Source organism: Natrix helvetica, assembly GCF_964273705.1.
Source record: "Natrix helvetica genome assembly, chromosome: 4".
In the NCBI taxonomy this organism is placed as follows: domain Eukaryota; kingdom Metazoa; phylum Chordata; class Lepidosauria; order Squamata; family Natricidae; genus Natrix; species Natrix helvetica.
In genome coordinates, this window is record NC_138550.1 from 78,085,792 (window position 1) to 78,102,353 (window position 16,562).

Consider the following 16,562-nt stretch of genomic DNA (forward strand, 5'->3'; position numbering starts at 1 on the left):
TAAAATAATGGGGTACTTTTTCAGACATGCAAACTCTTTCCTGCATACACTGAATGTGAAAGCAGATAGTCATCTATAATTGCCTCTGAAAACAGAAGTGCTAGAGTAACAGGTGTGTAGTGTAGTGGTTACAAATAAGGTGAGCAATGAGCCAGGAAATTCGTGGTTCATATCTTGTCTTAGCCCTGAATTCATTTTTTTGTAATGTGGGTATAATACTTACTCTGTAATTTGTTGCAGGGATTTCTAAGGCTAAAATGCTCTAAATACTAATGTTGATTTTTAAAATTACTATTTGCAATAACTGACTAAACTATAGCTTATAATAAATCAGAACCTGTAATCATGTTACCACACATCTCTTATATTGAAACATGCTCTTCCCCTCCCTCCCCCTTAATCATGTATTTTCTTGCAAGCTTGCATCAAAGATCTAATTCACCTTGTATTTCACTTTGATATATTGATTACACCCACATTTGTTTTATCAAGTAATTGGTAAAATGGTGTTTGCCCTAACTTAAAATTTATTTATGGCATTTACATTGCAACCATTTTCCTACAAGGAAAGAGGGAGGGGGGAGGGAGGGAGTTCAGCGACCTGCCAATATGAGAATAGACAACACAGACCATAAGTAGCAGCTAGACTAGAGGAAAGAAACTTCACCTTAATTGGCTTGCTATAAATCTACCCAGGAACTTCATCCAAGTTTATGTTTTTTAGTCCGACTAGCATTACATATCTTCTCTATCCATGTGTTTTTGAGTCTATTAAAATTAAAATCCAATCCTAAACAAAAAAATTAGGAACCCATGCTTAGTTTAGACACTGCACATTTCACTGATATAATGTGAGTCCAGCAGGCCTTTGTCAAACTATCATGGACACATTGTAAGCAACAGCCAACAAATGGAGACCTATGTCAGCTTATTTGATTTTTCATGGTGTGACTATAATGGGTGGAGGAGGGTTTTGCCTAAATGGAAAGAGTCCCTCCATGATTCTGGTCAATTTCACCCTCTCTTCCCAGGCATAGCCTTGCCTAACTTTCTCCTTTGCATTAATTTCAGCTGCATTTTGGAACTATTTTCTGCAAAGACAAAACAAAAGTTCCAGGAACAAAGCCTCAACATCCCCTCTAGCCTCTTATCTGTTGTTGTCTTCAGGGCACAGACAGGTGAGTGATTGGTGGTAATACTGGGAGGAGGGGTAAAAATGGGAGAGAACCATGGATAGGTTCTACAAAATAATATATAAAAGATGCTAAAGGCCTAGAAAATGTGCAGAGAAGAGCAACAGAGATGATAAGGTGTCAGAAGGTTAAATTGTACAATGAACAGGTAAGAGAACTAAGTGTGTTTGGACTAAGGAAGAGAAATTGGATAACCATTTCTCTGGGATGGTATAAGGACTCCTGCCTTGGACAAGGTGTTGAACTGAAAGAACTCCAAGGTCCTTTCCAGCCCTATGATTGTATACTTAGGAAATATGGGCAGGCACAAGATTACTAGCTTCATTGCTAAAGCAGAGTAAAAGCTATGATGTTTAGTGATTGATCTGAAAAGCTGCAGCAGATTTGATGAGTTTTTGTAACAAACTTTTACTGCTTTCATTGTACTCTGCATCTATCAGAATTATCACAATCCTGTTTTGTTGTATGTTATATATAATATGGGAGGAAGGTCACTACCGAAGGACAGAGAGCCGAAGGACAGAAAGAGGGAGTAGTGAGCTTCCTCCCATATTTAGGCATACCAGGGGTTGTAACACAAATACATACCTATTTCCCTGGCTCAACTGATAAGGAGGCGAGCCTGTGGCTTAGTGGCTAAGACTCCTGCCTAAGATATAATACAGCCCAGGTTCAAATCCCAGTAAGGGTATGGCTAGCTGATGAGAGCTAATTAGCTCGAAATAGATCTATACTAGTCTCCCTTTATTTATTTATCAGTACAAATACAACACAAATATAAAAAGGCAACATTAAAAATAAAAATATGGTTTTCTGCCTGCATGGTCTTCTGTGATGAGCCGAAGGACAGAAAGAGGGAGTAGTGACCTTCCTCCCATATTTAGGCATACCAGGGGTTGTAGCACAAATACATACATACATACATACATACATACATACATACATACATACATATAAACATATATACATGTTTTATAAAATGGAGCATATTTTGTAGATTTAATTACTTACATGTCATTTTTGTCTTGTACAGATTGGTATCAGTCATCCTTACATTTTCAAATGCATAATCATTTGGTTGATTTTAAGACAAAGATTTTATGTTGGTTGAGATTTGTTGTTGTTGTTCAAGTCACTACTCTTTGCCTATGAATCAACCAAGTTTTAACCAAAACTTGGTTAAAATTCAAATTTTGGCTAAGTGACATAGTTTTATCCTCACAGTTTTGTGTCTATATGATTAACTCTGATATGAAATAAGCTTCCATATATTACTATTTGAATTTAGCCTTAAAGCTACTATTAAGAAACCTACTTAAGAACCAGCACAATGAAACAAAGAGGTCCAAGCGTAATCAAGGGTTGGGGAGAGAGAGAAACTGGAATATCATTATTCCAAAAAACTTCACGTGAACATCTATAGAACTATTTCCATTCAAAAAATGAATGATTCAAGGCCTTTTAAAATGAGAGGGCAGTGAAGACTGCTGAGTAAAGTGGCCTTTACTAGGTAGCTCACAAATTAACCCGTGAATAGTTTGCTTGGACACAGTTAACTTCCTCACAACTACATGGGGAAGTGGATTGGAAAGCTACCCAGGCGAAGCTACACCATTTCTCTGTGGAAAGCATGTGGCTTCCTCAGCTCAATGACTTTGTCTTGGTGGTTTTGCGCTAGAAAAAAAAAAGGATGGTACCAGAGGAGTTTGCCGTGGAATCTGGGTGGGGCTAGCCCAAAGTGACAAGGTCATCCTGAACCATTTGGGCTGCCTGACATTGATGCTCCAACAGGAATGGAAAATTTGGCAGGCAGTCATCATGAAATGCTGCCTCTTTGCTATCAGTTTAAGGGAACAGCATCATTTTAACAGTTGATCTCAGTTTCAGGCTGAAGACAAAATGAATACAACACTGTGGGAACAGGGCAGACAATCGCAGATCTGCACTTAGTAAAACTCAAGTGGAGAAAGGTCCTAAGAGGAATGGGGATATCAGATTTCAGTTTTGGATGGTTGCATCTTCCTGTTTGAACAATCTGTTGCTAAAAGAGCTTTTCCCAAAGTGTGTTGGGATTCCAGATGTATTGGACTTTAAATCTTGCTCTCTCCAACTAGCGCAGTCCAGCACATCTGGGGAGCACCAGCCTGGGAAGACTGAGCTGAGAACTTTCTTGCTTTTTGATGTGTGTGTGTGTTGTGTATACATGAGAGCACGGAGAAGGGCAATTATCACATGGCCATCTTGGATTCAGAAGCTGACTTGGAAAAATGATCTTTAAATTACAGTGATTTGTAGATATTTTCTATAGGTCATCTTTAATAACATCTTCTTTTCTTTTATGCTTTGTATTCCTATTCTGATTTTTTAAAGAAATAAAATTATACTAATCTAGTATCTTAATTATTCTGGCTACAGGTAGTCCTCAACTTACAACCATTTGTTTAGTGTAGGTACTTCATCACTGGAAGCCTTTAAAAAGAGACAGGAGAGCCATTTGTCAGAAATGATATAGTCTCCTGCTTGAGCAGGGACTAGAGAGCCGCCAAGGTCCCTTCCAACTCTGTTATTCTGTTATTCTGACTTATGACCATTTTTTACACTTACATTGCATCATCCCAGGGTCATGTGATCAAAATTCCAATGCTTGGCAACTGGTATGTGTTTATGACAGTTGCAGTGTCCTGAGGTCATGTGATCACCTTTTGTAAACTTCTGACAAACAAAGTAAATGGGGAAGCCAGATTCACTTAATAATCATGTCACTAACTTAACAACTGCAGTATTTCACTTAATAACTGAGGCAAGCAAAATTATAAAATGAAGGAAACACAATAATACAATAGTAGAATTGGAAGGGACCTTGGAGGTCTTCTAGTCCAACCCCCTGCCTAGGCAGGAAAGCCTATACCGTTTCAGACAAATAGCTATCCAACATCTTCTTAAAGACTTCCAGTGTTGGGGCATTCACAACTTCTGGAGGCAAGCTGTTCCACTGATTAATTGTTCTATCTGTCAGGAAATTTCTTCTCAGTTCTAAGTTGCTTCTCTCCTTGATTAGTTTCCACCCATTGCTTCTTGTTCTACCCTCAGGTGCTTTGGCAACCTATGAGATATTGGAACACTGCTATCATGTCTCTCCTAGTCCTTCTTTCTCTTAAGCTAAACATACCCAGTTCCTGCAACCGTTCTTCATATGTTTTAGTCTCCAGCTTCCTAATCATCTTTGTTGCTCTTCTCTGCACTCTTTCTAGAGTCTCCACATCTTTTTTATATCGTGGCGACCAGAACTGAATGCAGTATTCCAAGTGTGGCCTTACCAAGGCATTATAAAGTGGTATTAACACTTCACGTGATCTTGATTCTATCCCTCTGTTGATGCAGCCTAGAACTGTGTTGGCTTTTTTGGCAGCTGCTGCACACTGCTGGCTCATATTTAAATGGTTGTCCACTAGGACTCCAAGATCCCTTTCACAGTTACTACTACTGAGCAAGGTATCGCCTATACTGTACCTGTGCGTTCCATTTTTGTTGCCTAAATGTAGAACCTTACTCTTTTCACCATTGAATTTCATTTTATTAGATAGTGCCCAATGTTCAAGTTTGTCAAGATCCTTCTGTATCTTAAGCCTATCTTCTGGAGTGTTGGCTATTCCTGCCAGCTTGGTATCATCTGCAAATTTGATGAGTTCCCCATTTATTCCCTCATCCAAATCATTGATGAAGATGTTGAAGTGTACTGGGCCTAAAACAGAGCCTTGGGGTACTCCACTGCATACTTCCCTCCATGTAGATGCAGTTCCATTGAGAACTACACGTTGAGTGCGGTTGGTCAGCCAGTTGGTCAGCCAGAAAGCTCACTTAACAACTGACTTGCTTAGCAACAAAATATTTTGGGCTCAATTGTGGTCTTAAATCAGTGGTGGGTTCTGGGTGGTATGGCCTGGTATGGCTGTATCGGTAGTAGCCAGGAGCAGCAGCCACCGTACCAGTACTTTGGCTCATTTGGCCCCCCTGCCCACCCGCATTCCAGAGTTGTTTATAATGCGACTGACCAATTGTGCATACGTGCACAGAGTGCAGCACCTGCACGATCTCCGCTGAGCAGCTGGGTGTCTCAGGGTGGTGGCATGTGCAGCGTGCATGCCCGACTAGGACTCCCAGCCCCATGCGGAGCGTACCGGTTGTGACGGGGTTTGGAACCCACCACTGTCTTAAATTGAAGACTAGCTTCATTTCAAATGAAAACTGTATTATGATCATAAACCAGCATAAAGAAGTACGGTACAATCAATTAAAAGTATATAATATGTATCAGATGCCTTTTGGTCAGAATGGAAATGTTTGAGGGTCCAAATCTTAGATATTATTTTTTTAAAATCTAACTATAACTATGTAAGAATGATAAAGCGGTTTCATCCCACTATGTATATAATGGTAGGTGGGCACTTGAATCAGTCACAACTAAGTCTTATTTTTTCTGTTATGCTCTGTGGTTGTCCCTTTTTGATTACACTGCACATTGATCTCAACACCAAAACAGATTAGAACCCATTCCATTCCATTGGGCCATTCCAATACAAGAAATCAAAATCCAAAGAGAGAGACAGGATGAAAGATGTGAAGGCAGAACAATATTAAAAGAACATCATTTCTATTGTCAGTAATAGGTACATCAGGGATGTCAAACGTGCGACAAACACATTGTCACGTGATGTATCACAACTTTTTTCCCCTTCTTTATATTTTTTTTTGGGGGGGGCAGTGCATCCGGTCCGCAGGCCACAAGTTTGACAGCCCTGACTTAGATCAGTGTTTCTCAAACTTGGCGACTTTAAGTCCTGTGGACTTCAACTTCCAGAATTCCCCAGCCAGCTATGCTGGCTGGGTGATTCTGGGAGTTGAAGTCCACAGGACTTAAAGTCGCCAAGTTTGAGAAACACTGACTTAGATGATCTGACTGGCTGGTACTCCAGTTCTCATCAAGTCATATTGTGCTAAATGATGGGGAAGGTTTTGTATCACAGCTAGGCTTCTTTCCTTCAAAATAGAAATTTTCAATATTAGTTAAACCAAACTCTGGAACTGACTATCATACCGAAGGAGTTGATCAAAAAAGTACTGAGTACTATGGAATATTGTCCCAAGAGTCAGAGGATTGCATTGTGAATTTAGCAATCTGTACAGTGGGTGTGCACGCACAAACACACAGACACTTCCTGTGGAATCTATTAAACTCACATTTTCTCTCCCGTGCCGCTGCTATAATATTTATGTTTCTGAGTTTTACCAATTTTAATGGATTTTATTTGGCTGGTGATTCTTGACCTTGAAACCTGGAGAGCTGGAATATTTATTTGTAAAACCTTTGTATAGATTCGAGATTACTTTTATAAGCATTCTTGTAAAGTTAGCTTCTGATCTTTCAAGTCTATGCAGCCACACTACACTTGGCTGCTGCCCACCAGTGGTGTATAGCAGGGAATACACGAACACACAAAAGGTGAATATAAATTTCTCTTTATTGTATCAACACTGTGTTGAATGCTTTGTTCCAATTCTTTACAGGCTAATTGTCAACAGTGAAAGAAATTAATTCGGAAGATGACAGGTCTTATGGAGAAGCAAATATTAAATCAACAAATGATTTTTTTAAAAAATTGCAAAGTTGAAATTACAAATGCTTTTTGTTTGTGCTTCTTAATGTGCTGTTTTCAAGTTTTAAAAGTCATGCAGGTACAATGCGCCCCCCAAAACCTACAGCTTTCAGTGGGCACAGTTGCCATATGCCTAAAATGTATATTCCATAAATTCTTTCCTCTAATGTTTACTTTAGAAAATGTCTTTAAATATATTTAAATAGAAATTAGGCACATGACAAGACCAGATCTCAGATGCCAAAGGAATAGTTAGATCTCTCCTCAGAGAAGACTCGGTGTTCAGAGAAGGAAATCTGGAAAACTTTTCTATTTCCATGTGCTAAGAAAAGCAATGTTTGAAAAGCCCAAATGGAAGCCTGGGAGAGTTGATTGCAGACTTGCCAGTGAGGCTGTGAATTAAGATTAAGCAAGTGCTGTTCTAGCTATGAAAGAGCAACAGCAATAAGGACGGTAGAAGCAGGGCATCTATTGGAGGGGTCAAAATGTCAAGATGTTGCCCATGACTTATGCCTTACCACTTTTTACGTGTTTCACGATGCTTCTAATTCCTCCACCCCCATGGTCACCTCTAGGCAGAAGACAAATATTGCCTTCTGGCCTTCCAGCTTTTCTCTGTATGGCTTTGCATGTTTTTAGAGATCTCTGCATTTTGAAGAATAGAATGATTAACCCAAGTTGTATCTGAAAGTTCCTCATTGCTCACTAAATATAGCAGACTTAACCAGGTTAGATACAGACCCAGAATCTGCATTCTTAGAACATACTAAACTTGCATAGATTTAATATTGCCTAGCACTGGTGGGATATTAGTGCATTTCAAAAACTGAACTAATTTGATCACTATCTGGTTTTGTATAAGCCCAGAAAACTGATTAATATACTAACCAGATTAAATGTGTGGAGTGAACACAACTTTACAGTAATTGAAAGTCCTACCAGCATATCATTTTTTAAAAAAATGATTTCTTGCATCCAGTGACGTGCGGTCAGGGGAGGCAAGGGAGGCAGAGCCTCACCTCTCTTCAAGAAATAATAGTATATAATATTATAATATTATACATCCGTCCGGGCGCGCCCGGGAGCTGCGGAGGGCGGAGGCAGAAATGTTGTCGGCACTCCCAGATGACGAAGACACGAAAGCGACAGTCGACAGTCGCTTTTGTGCCTTCGTCATCCGGAAACGCCGACATTTCTGCCTCCGCAGCTCGGAGGTAGGCAGAATGGCGCCGATCCGATCCAGCGGGCGAGCGACCGAGGATCGGGCTGCCTCGCTCACTCTTTCGTCTTCCGGATCGCCTCGGTGTCGCTGTGGCTACCTCCGTCCGTGCGCGCCCGGGAGCTGCGGAGGGCGGAGGCAGAAATGTGTGCCTCCAGCACACGTGGTCCCATTCCCCACCTTCCTGATGATGTCACCAGCCTCACCAGCCATTAACCTCACCGCACGTCACTGCTTTCATCCATTTATTTGGCCGCTCATCTGGCAGCAGTGATTCTGAGTGGCTAACAATGTTAAAAACTTAATAAAACAATAAAAGTTAACAATAAATTTACAAATAGTGGAAACTGAGGGCAGCAGCATTCACAATAACAATCCATCTCACCCATTTCATAAGCCTCAATAACCTCCCACTCCTCATGCCTGGCAAAAAGAGACATGTTCTGAAGACCTTCCAAATGCTGGCAGAGTTTGGAGCAGCCAGATTTTGGGTGCGAGTGTTATGGTATTCCAGAAGTCAAGGTGACAACAGAAAAGGCCAGCTTCCTTCACCTTGGTGGAATATATGAAGTTACCTTATACAAAATCCATCTAATCTGATCTAACTATTTTCAATAACTTCCATATCATTTTTTGGTACAATGGAATAACATTTTCTTTGAAACTTAATATTCATTAATATAATTTTTTTTCTTTTGCAACATGTAATCATAGAATGATATAATAATTATATTATTATAATAATTTATAGTAAGTATTATTTTTCTATGACAATGATTAACCAGTGAAAACTGGCACTACTTGTATATTTTGTTCATTGCTTTTTCTACTAACATTCTGGAAACAGACAGAGGCTCCACTATGGAGTTTAATCACAATTCACGATAAGAATAGAGGTAAATGACAATTATTCTAAGTGGGAAAACCACTTAGGATAAGCAATTATTGAACTGTATAGTAATATTGTTTAGTAGTGAAATGGTCATTCATTTTAGGAATACTAAATATCCACACATGGATTGGGCTAATACATTATTCATCATATAAATAATGAGGATTATTGAATTTGGGATTGGCCCAGTAGCTACTTATGTCACAATGGTTTTAAATTCCTCTTCAATTAGTTTTCAATTATTATTGTCGGTCAAGGAAGTTATGTAGAATTTCTCTACATAACTTTTAAGCTTTCAGATGGTATTCAGTCTGTTCATATGGAAATGTTCTGACATGCTTGCTTGCATGTTCACACATGTCTGAATGAGTATATAATGTGCATATAGTAATTTAGACTATCTAGCAGTTATAACCATTTACCTCAGGTTTTCATGTTGTTGTTTTTGTAAGTAATGGATACTTTAATTTATATTGGTTATGTTGTTAAACTGTGTTTCTCAAGTGTGAAATGAATTTCTCACAATAAGTTCAAAAAACAAATAAAAAATAACATTAAGTATTGGGAGAAAAAAATCGATAATGCACGTTAGAGCAATATTTTTTTATCAATCCAGCTCAGATAATAAAATATTGAGCTAGCTTTTAGAATTTCATTAATAGGTAGGGCTTTTGTTTCCTAATGATATGCTTAAAGGAATAGTTTTTTCCCCCTCCCTAGTATTTAGAAAGAAATAAAATTAAGTCTACAGTTCTTTCTAAGATGCCCCCTTTGAAACTACGGGCTAAAAACTATTGCAAAGTTATGCTTTATGTGCTGCACCAGGGATAGATCTGGCAAAGGGACTTTCCCACCGGTCCCCTTCATCATTCAGAAGAGGCCAAGTATCCTTTTATGGACAAAGGTGTCATCCTTCTGAAGGAAGGAGAAGCTCTGAGTGCTTACAAAATAAATGGATGGATCCACATGCTCTGGGTCGATGATATGATCTCTGCAAAATATAGGTTGCATCCTGAGCATAAAAAAGGTTGAGGAGATTTTACATGTGAGGTTAGGAAGCTAATCCTTGACTTAGGGCCCCAATTGAGTCCAACATTTATGTTATTAAGCAAGACAGTTACGTGAGTTTTGCTCCATTTTATTACCTTTCTTGCCATAGTTGTTAAGTGAATCCAGTGACGTGCAGTCAGGGGAGGCAGGAGAGGCGGAGCCTCACCACTCTCATCATGAAAATAAAAAAGAATTACTCCAGGAAGCCCTGGGAGAGGTGCGCGGCTTGGTTTAGCCTCCCTGGACATCTCAGCAGCAGCCCCAAGTGTGCCGATCTTGCCATTTTTTACATCAGGCGAGCCCAGGATCCTTGCAAGGGGAATGGGACGTGTGCAGGAGGCTCCTCAGCTCCAGCCTCAATCAGCGCAGCTGCGGTCCCCTTCATGTTGGCTCAGGAAGGAGGAGAATGGGACCACGTGTGCAGGGGAAGGGGATCGCGGCTCTGCTAATCTGAGGCTGTGCGCTGAGGAGCCGCCTGCACACGTGGTCCCATTCCCCTTGCAAGGATCCCGGGCCAAGTTACAGGAGCCGGGGGGGGAGCGGACAGAGAGCTTTCTGGACAGAGTCTTCCAGCAGCCGGCCCACCATAGAGAGCAGTCCTAGAGCGGCCGATGCTGGAAGACGGCCCTGAGTTTTGGAGTTTGAAAGTTATGCTCGGAGCGGGGCGGCGGCGGTCGGCGGCGGGCAGCAATGGGCAGCAGTCGGCGGCCGGTGGCGGTGGCCTGGGAGAGCTGCGCAAGGGTTTGGTGAAGCTGCGGGCGAAACAGGCACTCGCGCAACCCCCTTCTCCAGCCGGGCAGAGCTCCATGCACTGACCTAGGGGGTATCCCAAATGTGCCAAGCCGCAGGAGCTGGGGGGGCGGGCAGAGCACCACATGGCTTGGCGCCTTAGGGATACCCCCTAGGTCAGTGAATGGCGCTTTTCACGGCTGGAGAGGGGATTTGCCGGGCGGCTGCTCGTGAGCATGTTTACCTCATGGCTGCTTCGCCCCTGAGGCTGTGCCCGGCTCTTCGGGAGCCAGTTCACAAGGGAGCAGCCGCCCGGCAGCCCCAAAATTTCAGGGAAACACGGTAACATCATCAGTGCTAGAAGTGGGGGAAGGAGGAGAAAGGAGAAGTTTCTCTTCTCAGAAATGTCTTCTTAGTGGAGCTGCGGCAGCTTGCCTGCCTCTTTCTGACATTTCTGAGAAAAAAAACTTTTCCGTTTGGGCTGCGCCCGTGCGCTCGGAGCAACCACGTGGTTTGATGACATCACCAGCCTCATCAGTCATAAACCTCACCGCACGTCACTGAGTGAATCACTTCAGTTGTTAAGTTAGTAACAGGGAGGTTAAGTGAATCTGGCTTCTCCATTGACTTTGGTTATTATAAGGTCACACGGGATCCCAGGACACTGCAACTGCCATAAATGCATGCCAGTTGGGAAATACCTGAATTTTGATCATGTGCTACAATATTTGGAAGTGTGAAAATGGTCATGTCACTTTTTTTCAATACCATTGCAATTTTGAACAGTCACCAAATGAATGGTTATAAGACGAGGGATGCCTGTAATTTATTTATATATATATGCATTTAAACCGGAAATATTGCTAACAAAAGAAGTATTCTTATAAAATTCATACAAACCTCACTGAGCATGTGTAGGAATTTAGGAAAAAATAACTTCCAATGGCAACCTTCATCATTGGCACCAATGCCAAGCTCCTGTTGTGTGCACATATGGGATTGTAAGGGTGAATTTTGGCAAGCAGAAGCCATGGATGCAAAGATTAGGCTTCCATTCATTGTATGCAAATGAGCAGGATGGGACATTTGCTCACTATGTTCATAGGGTGTTGTGTTACCAAACTGCAAAAGACAATGGGAAAAAAAGTCAATCCATGCATGCTAATTTAAAAGTCCATTTGCGCTGAGTTTTCCCTCCCCTCTCTTTTAATTATGCCATTTTTATCTCCTAAAATATTAACTCATTTCTAAAGTTCTAATGTCCGTAAATTTTCTTTCCCCCCTCTTTCCTTCTCATCACCCCCCTCTTTTTTTGCTTCATGAGAAGTATATTTTTGATATTTCTCTATTCATACAGAGAGAATTTGTAGACAGGACAGGTGATAATAGTAGCAGTATTAATTTTAAATGGGTGTAATTAAATTATTCAAACAAAGAAAACTGTGATACATATATCAGAATAATTTGTTTTCAAATAGCATTTTTTTTAAAAAAAATCTGCTTTCCTGTTAATAATATAAAAGTAAAGATGACTTTGAATTGTACTTAATATTTATGCAGTTTCTAGGTAAAAAGATGAAAGTGATTTGCCATTAGGTATTTTTCTTTTTTTATAATTTTCCTTTCTAGTTAGTATACAGTTATGGATTTCCAGTAGTTTCCCATCCAAATACTATTAAAGTCCAATCCTTCTTGCTTTTTCATATTCAGCAAAAATGGAACCCATTTTACTTCATTGTTTAATTAATCAACTAAGTATCTCTTGTAGTCTTTATTTCAGTGTTCATGTATTTTTGTCTTCCTATCAGTCACCTTCAAATGAGCAGCTGCTCTTCATCCAGTTTCATTCTTTAATTAAAATATCTTACTATGCTTTTTAGAGACTAGAGGAAGTTTTCCTAGTGCCATCATTCATATTGATTCGCAAATTTAATAACTACAAAATTTAAGTTGTGGAGAACAAAATCCATTATTCTTTGGCAAATGGCAAAGACAATAGCTACACCATCTGGTTGATTTCCACAACTAATTCACTCATTCTTAATGTTCAGTGCAGAAACACATGCAGTCAAAATAATTTAGATTCTGTATTAGTAAAATACCTGCAAAATTGCTTTCTTCTATCTATCATCCATCCATCCATCTATCTATCTATCTATCTATCTATCTATCTGTCTATCATCTATCTATCTATCATCTATCTATCTCCTGTTCCAGCAAGATTATCTGCCAAACATCAGGAAGCTAACTGGTTTACTGATTCCACCTAACAGTGATGCTACAATGATCACAGTTAAAATTTACAAGCACACCCCTTCTGTGAATTATTTCAATTCTGCAATAGAGAGCAAATAATACTTTATTTGATATGAACAATAAGCAGCTGTTAAGTATAAGGGGGGAGAGAAGAGGGACAGTTATTATCCTTTCACCAACTCCATGCACATTTGAATCAAAAAACTGTGAGACTGTATTTCAGCATAACTCAGGAGGCAGCCACTGGGAACAAAAACAACTACTGGAATCTAGGAACCAGACACTTTTTCAGCCCCAAAGTGTCTCTTGGGTGTGCATCAATGGAAGCTGGAACTGAACATTTATGCCTGTGTGCATCCTTTTACATCCCTCCACATGGCAAACTGCTACACAGCTCACAACTCAAATGCATAACCTACATCAAACTTTCTCATTCTTGTAAAGCCCCTGCCTCCCACTTTTTAGTGGGAGAAGAAAGCATTGAGACTTTCCTTTTCATCCCTGTGATCCTGATTCAGATTGCTAGGTTCTCGTTGTTAACAACCTTTCCCATTTCTGATAATTATTTTCTACACATAAGATGCTTTGAATTGTACACCTGGCTTGGGTCCCAGAAGTTTCAGCACTTTTGCACCTCCTCCTGTCTTAAATAACCTCTTTTCAATAGGCTTATACACTATACAGTGGAACTGTAGCCTGGAGGAGATCTCAGGTGTAATAATACACTATAACCTTAATTTCCCCTCACTCGTGTTCTATTAAGTACCTGATAGGAGATGCCTAGCTACATCTCATCTTCAATATGTTTTACCTAGATTGGGTACATCAGCAAGAAGCAAATAATTGACTTCTGAATTGCTATTGATTCTAATTTCCCAGGTAATTCAGAACTTCTGTGCAAATTATCTTAAATTAACATATGGTCAGAGTTAGGATTCGAATTACCTGTTTCTATCATTTCTGTTTGTAGGATGAAATTCATACAGGTGGCTACCTGAGGTAATAGAAATCAAAGAGTTTCAAAGTTGCGTATAAATCCTCTAGGGCAAAAGCATTATTTGGAGTTAAGAGACAGTTCCTGTTTTAAAGTAAGAGTAAAGACATGTTCATAGATACTTGAAATTCTTTCTTTTAGACAGATCTCTTGTTTTCTTGGGGAGGAATAATCTTGGAAGGAGATAGTAAGTGAGTCTTTCACAGAGTCAGTGGGTAGTCTCTTTTTGAAAGTGGGGTGGTAGTTCAATTTCTTTGCAATGGGTATCTTTGCCAAACTGTCCAGAGCTGTTGAATCTGTGACTGATAGCTCCATATTTGAAAGCATTGATTTGCAGATGGCAAATTTCTCAGTTAAGCACCTTTAAGCACAGGACTAATTTAATTCACCTAGGCTGGCAAATGTATAGTTCTGGGAAAGAGTAAATGATTGGAGTCATTAATTATTCTTCAGTCATTTATTTTGAATTGTTCTGTAGCTTTGACCCTCTGCTTCAAACCACTGCCCATGACCTACCTCTGAAATGAACTGATACAGACACATGAAAGAACTAACCCTAACTCCATCAAATGTTCACTGGAGGAAGGCAGATCTAGAATAGCAAAACATGCAGAGGGGAAACTCACTTTTCTAATGGATACTGTGAATTCACATACAACTTGACCAGTGTAATTATTTTTTCTCAAATTCTTAGCAACTTTCCTATAGGAATCTTTTTGGCACTGCACATGATTATGAAAGCATTACACTAGGGAATCCTGTTCCCTTCCATAAGGTATTTGACTGAGCATTGAAGCTACAAGAATAATTTTGCTCTAAGTATCCCTATATTTTATAAAATATATAAAAATATAAATATAAACCTATGTGCAGAAAGCCTAAATTTACATGCATTTTCAGATCGACCTGGAATCTCCAAAGTCTGATTCCCATCAGGAGACACCAAGTTCCATGTTTAAAATAGCTTGCCAGAAATGCTGCAGAGTGGTTGCTAGAGTTGCTATACTACTGGAAGGTAACAGTGAATTAAAAGTCCTTATTCAACATCAGACAGAACACCATGTTTCTACATCTCTAGATGGGAATTCTTGACAGTGGCCTTGCACCACATGTTTAGGTGCAGAAGATCCTAAATCATGCCCTTAGCTTCTGCACATTGCAGTGATGTGAGGGTTAAGGATACAGTCTTCTCTCGGTTAAGACAGTATGTGGAAACAGATTCTCCTACTTCCATATTTTTAAGGTTGAAAACCACATATAAAAAAACCAACAGGATCTGTAGTATGAACATTTTTGAGGGCGGCTCGAAGCCCTAAAACTTCATATACAAATGTATGTTATCGAGCAAAATGAATGAATAAAGCCAGATAGTATGGTGCAAGATTTGGAGACTTGTGGCCTTTCCCAAAAACTTTCTAAGATTCTGCTTCTTTATTGGTTTTATTTGTAAAAAAGGAAATTCTTACAATAACTTTTGTAAGGTGAGTGTAATCCCCCCAACAGGAAGAACTTCTTGCAAAGCTTGATGTCATTTCTTTATAGTGGTTTTTACCAGGGAAAGAAAAAAAAGAGAGAAAAAAAATATAAACAAAGCCTAAGATCAATTTTTAAGCCTTAGGGTTATATTGCTGATGCTTGATTCTCCTGCAGATTGAAAAGGTAACGAATAGCACAAGCCCGAAATGAGTTACCAGATTAATGGCAAGGGATACATATTAAGTTACAACTTTGCAGTTCACCTCTTGAACTCATTGTTTTCAAAGTCTGAACTGATTCACAGTTTCTAGAATGATGGAACATAGAACTGGGAAAGAGTTCCATTTTGTTTCTTACGACACTATCATAATGTTCCAGCAGGAGAGTAACTGCTTAGAAAACCAAAGCACAATTTTAAAAGTGTTTTTATTGGGGAAGCCTACCAACTCTATGACTCTATAATATTATAGGAATGACTTTGGAAGACAGGAGGAAGACAGGAGAAAGACTAGGCAATGGTCAGATAAGAGGCAGCTTAGCTGACAGAAGAAAAGGTTGTGTGACAAACATATCAGAGGGGATCCTCACCACTGTAAAGATGAGGGGAGAGAGATGTACTTTCAGACTTCCAACATTCTTTTAATATAATTTTACAATAAATGCAGAGCTAGTACTTCTGGGTGCTAGTCTTGTTCAGGCTGTCTTGCAAGATCGACAGACTTGATTATATAGCCAGGAAGCCCTCTTGTGCTCTTTAGTCAAGAAAAAGGCTAGGCCCTTATGTCTATATCAAGCAAGACAAAAGTGGCTGTTCTGTGATACAAGCTGTTAGGATACCATATACCAGAATTCCAGATACAATTGGAACACTTGTTCCAAGTCCTAAGCAGCTGGTGATTGGATATTGCATTTACCCATGGATTGGCAGAACCACGACATTTTATCATGTTGAGTAAAGAGGAACAGCCAATATACAATGATAAAAAACAATAAAGTCCACCATCTGGTGACAGTAATCAGTCAAACAAGTCACTCGATGGGCTCCACCCCACTTTCTCTAGCCCTGTTGACAACACCAAGTCTTCAGGCCCTTGCAAAA

At 39.8% G+C, this 16,562-nt stretch overlaps 1 long non-coding RNA gene across 2 annotated transcripts in view; it reads left to right on the forward strand.

Moving 5' to 3' along the window:
* The first annotated feature begins 1,060 nt into the window (after positions 1-1,060).
* Positions 1,061-16,562, forward strand: part of LOC309391832 — a 36,417-nt gene continuing 20,915 nt past the window's right edge. Inside the window, exons 1-2 of one of the 2 annotated variants that reach the window (XR_014175339.1) lie at positions 1,061-1,178; positions 14,888-15,002. This is a non-coding gene — a long non-coding RNA (uncharacterized lncRNA). The remainder of the gene's footprint in view (positions 1,179-14,887; positions 15,003-16,562) is intronic. The other variant, XR_014175340.1, reaches the window with a different exon arrangement.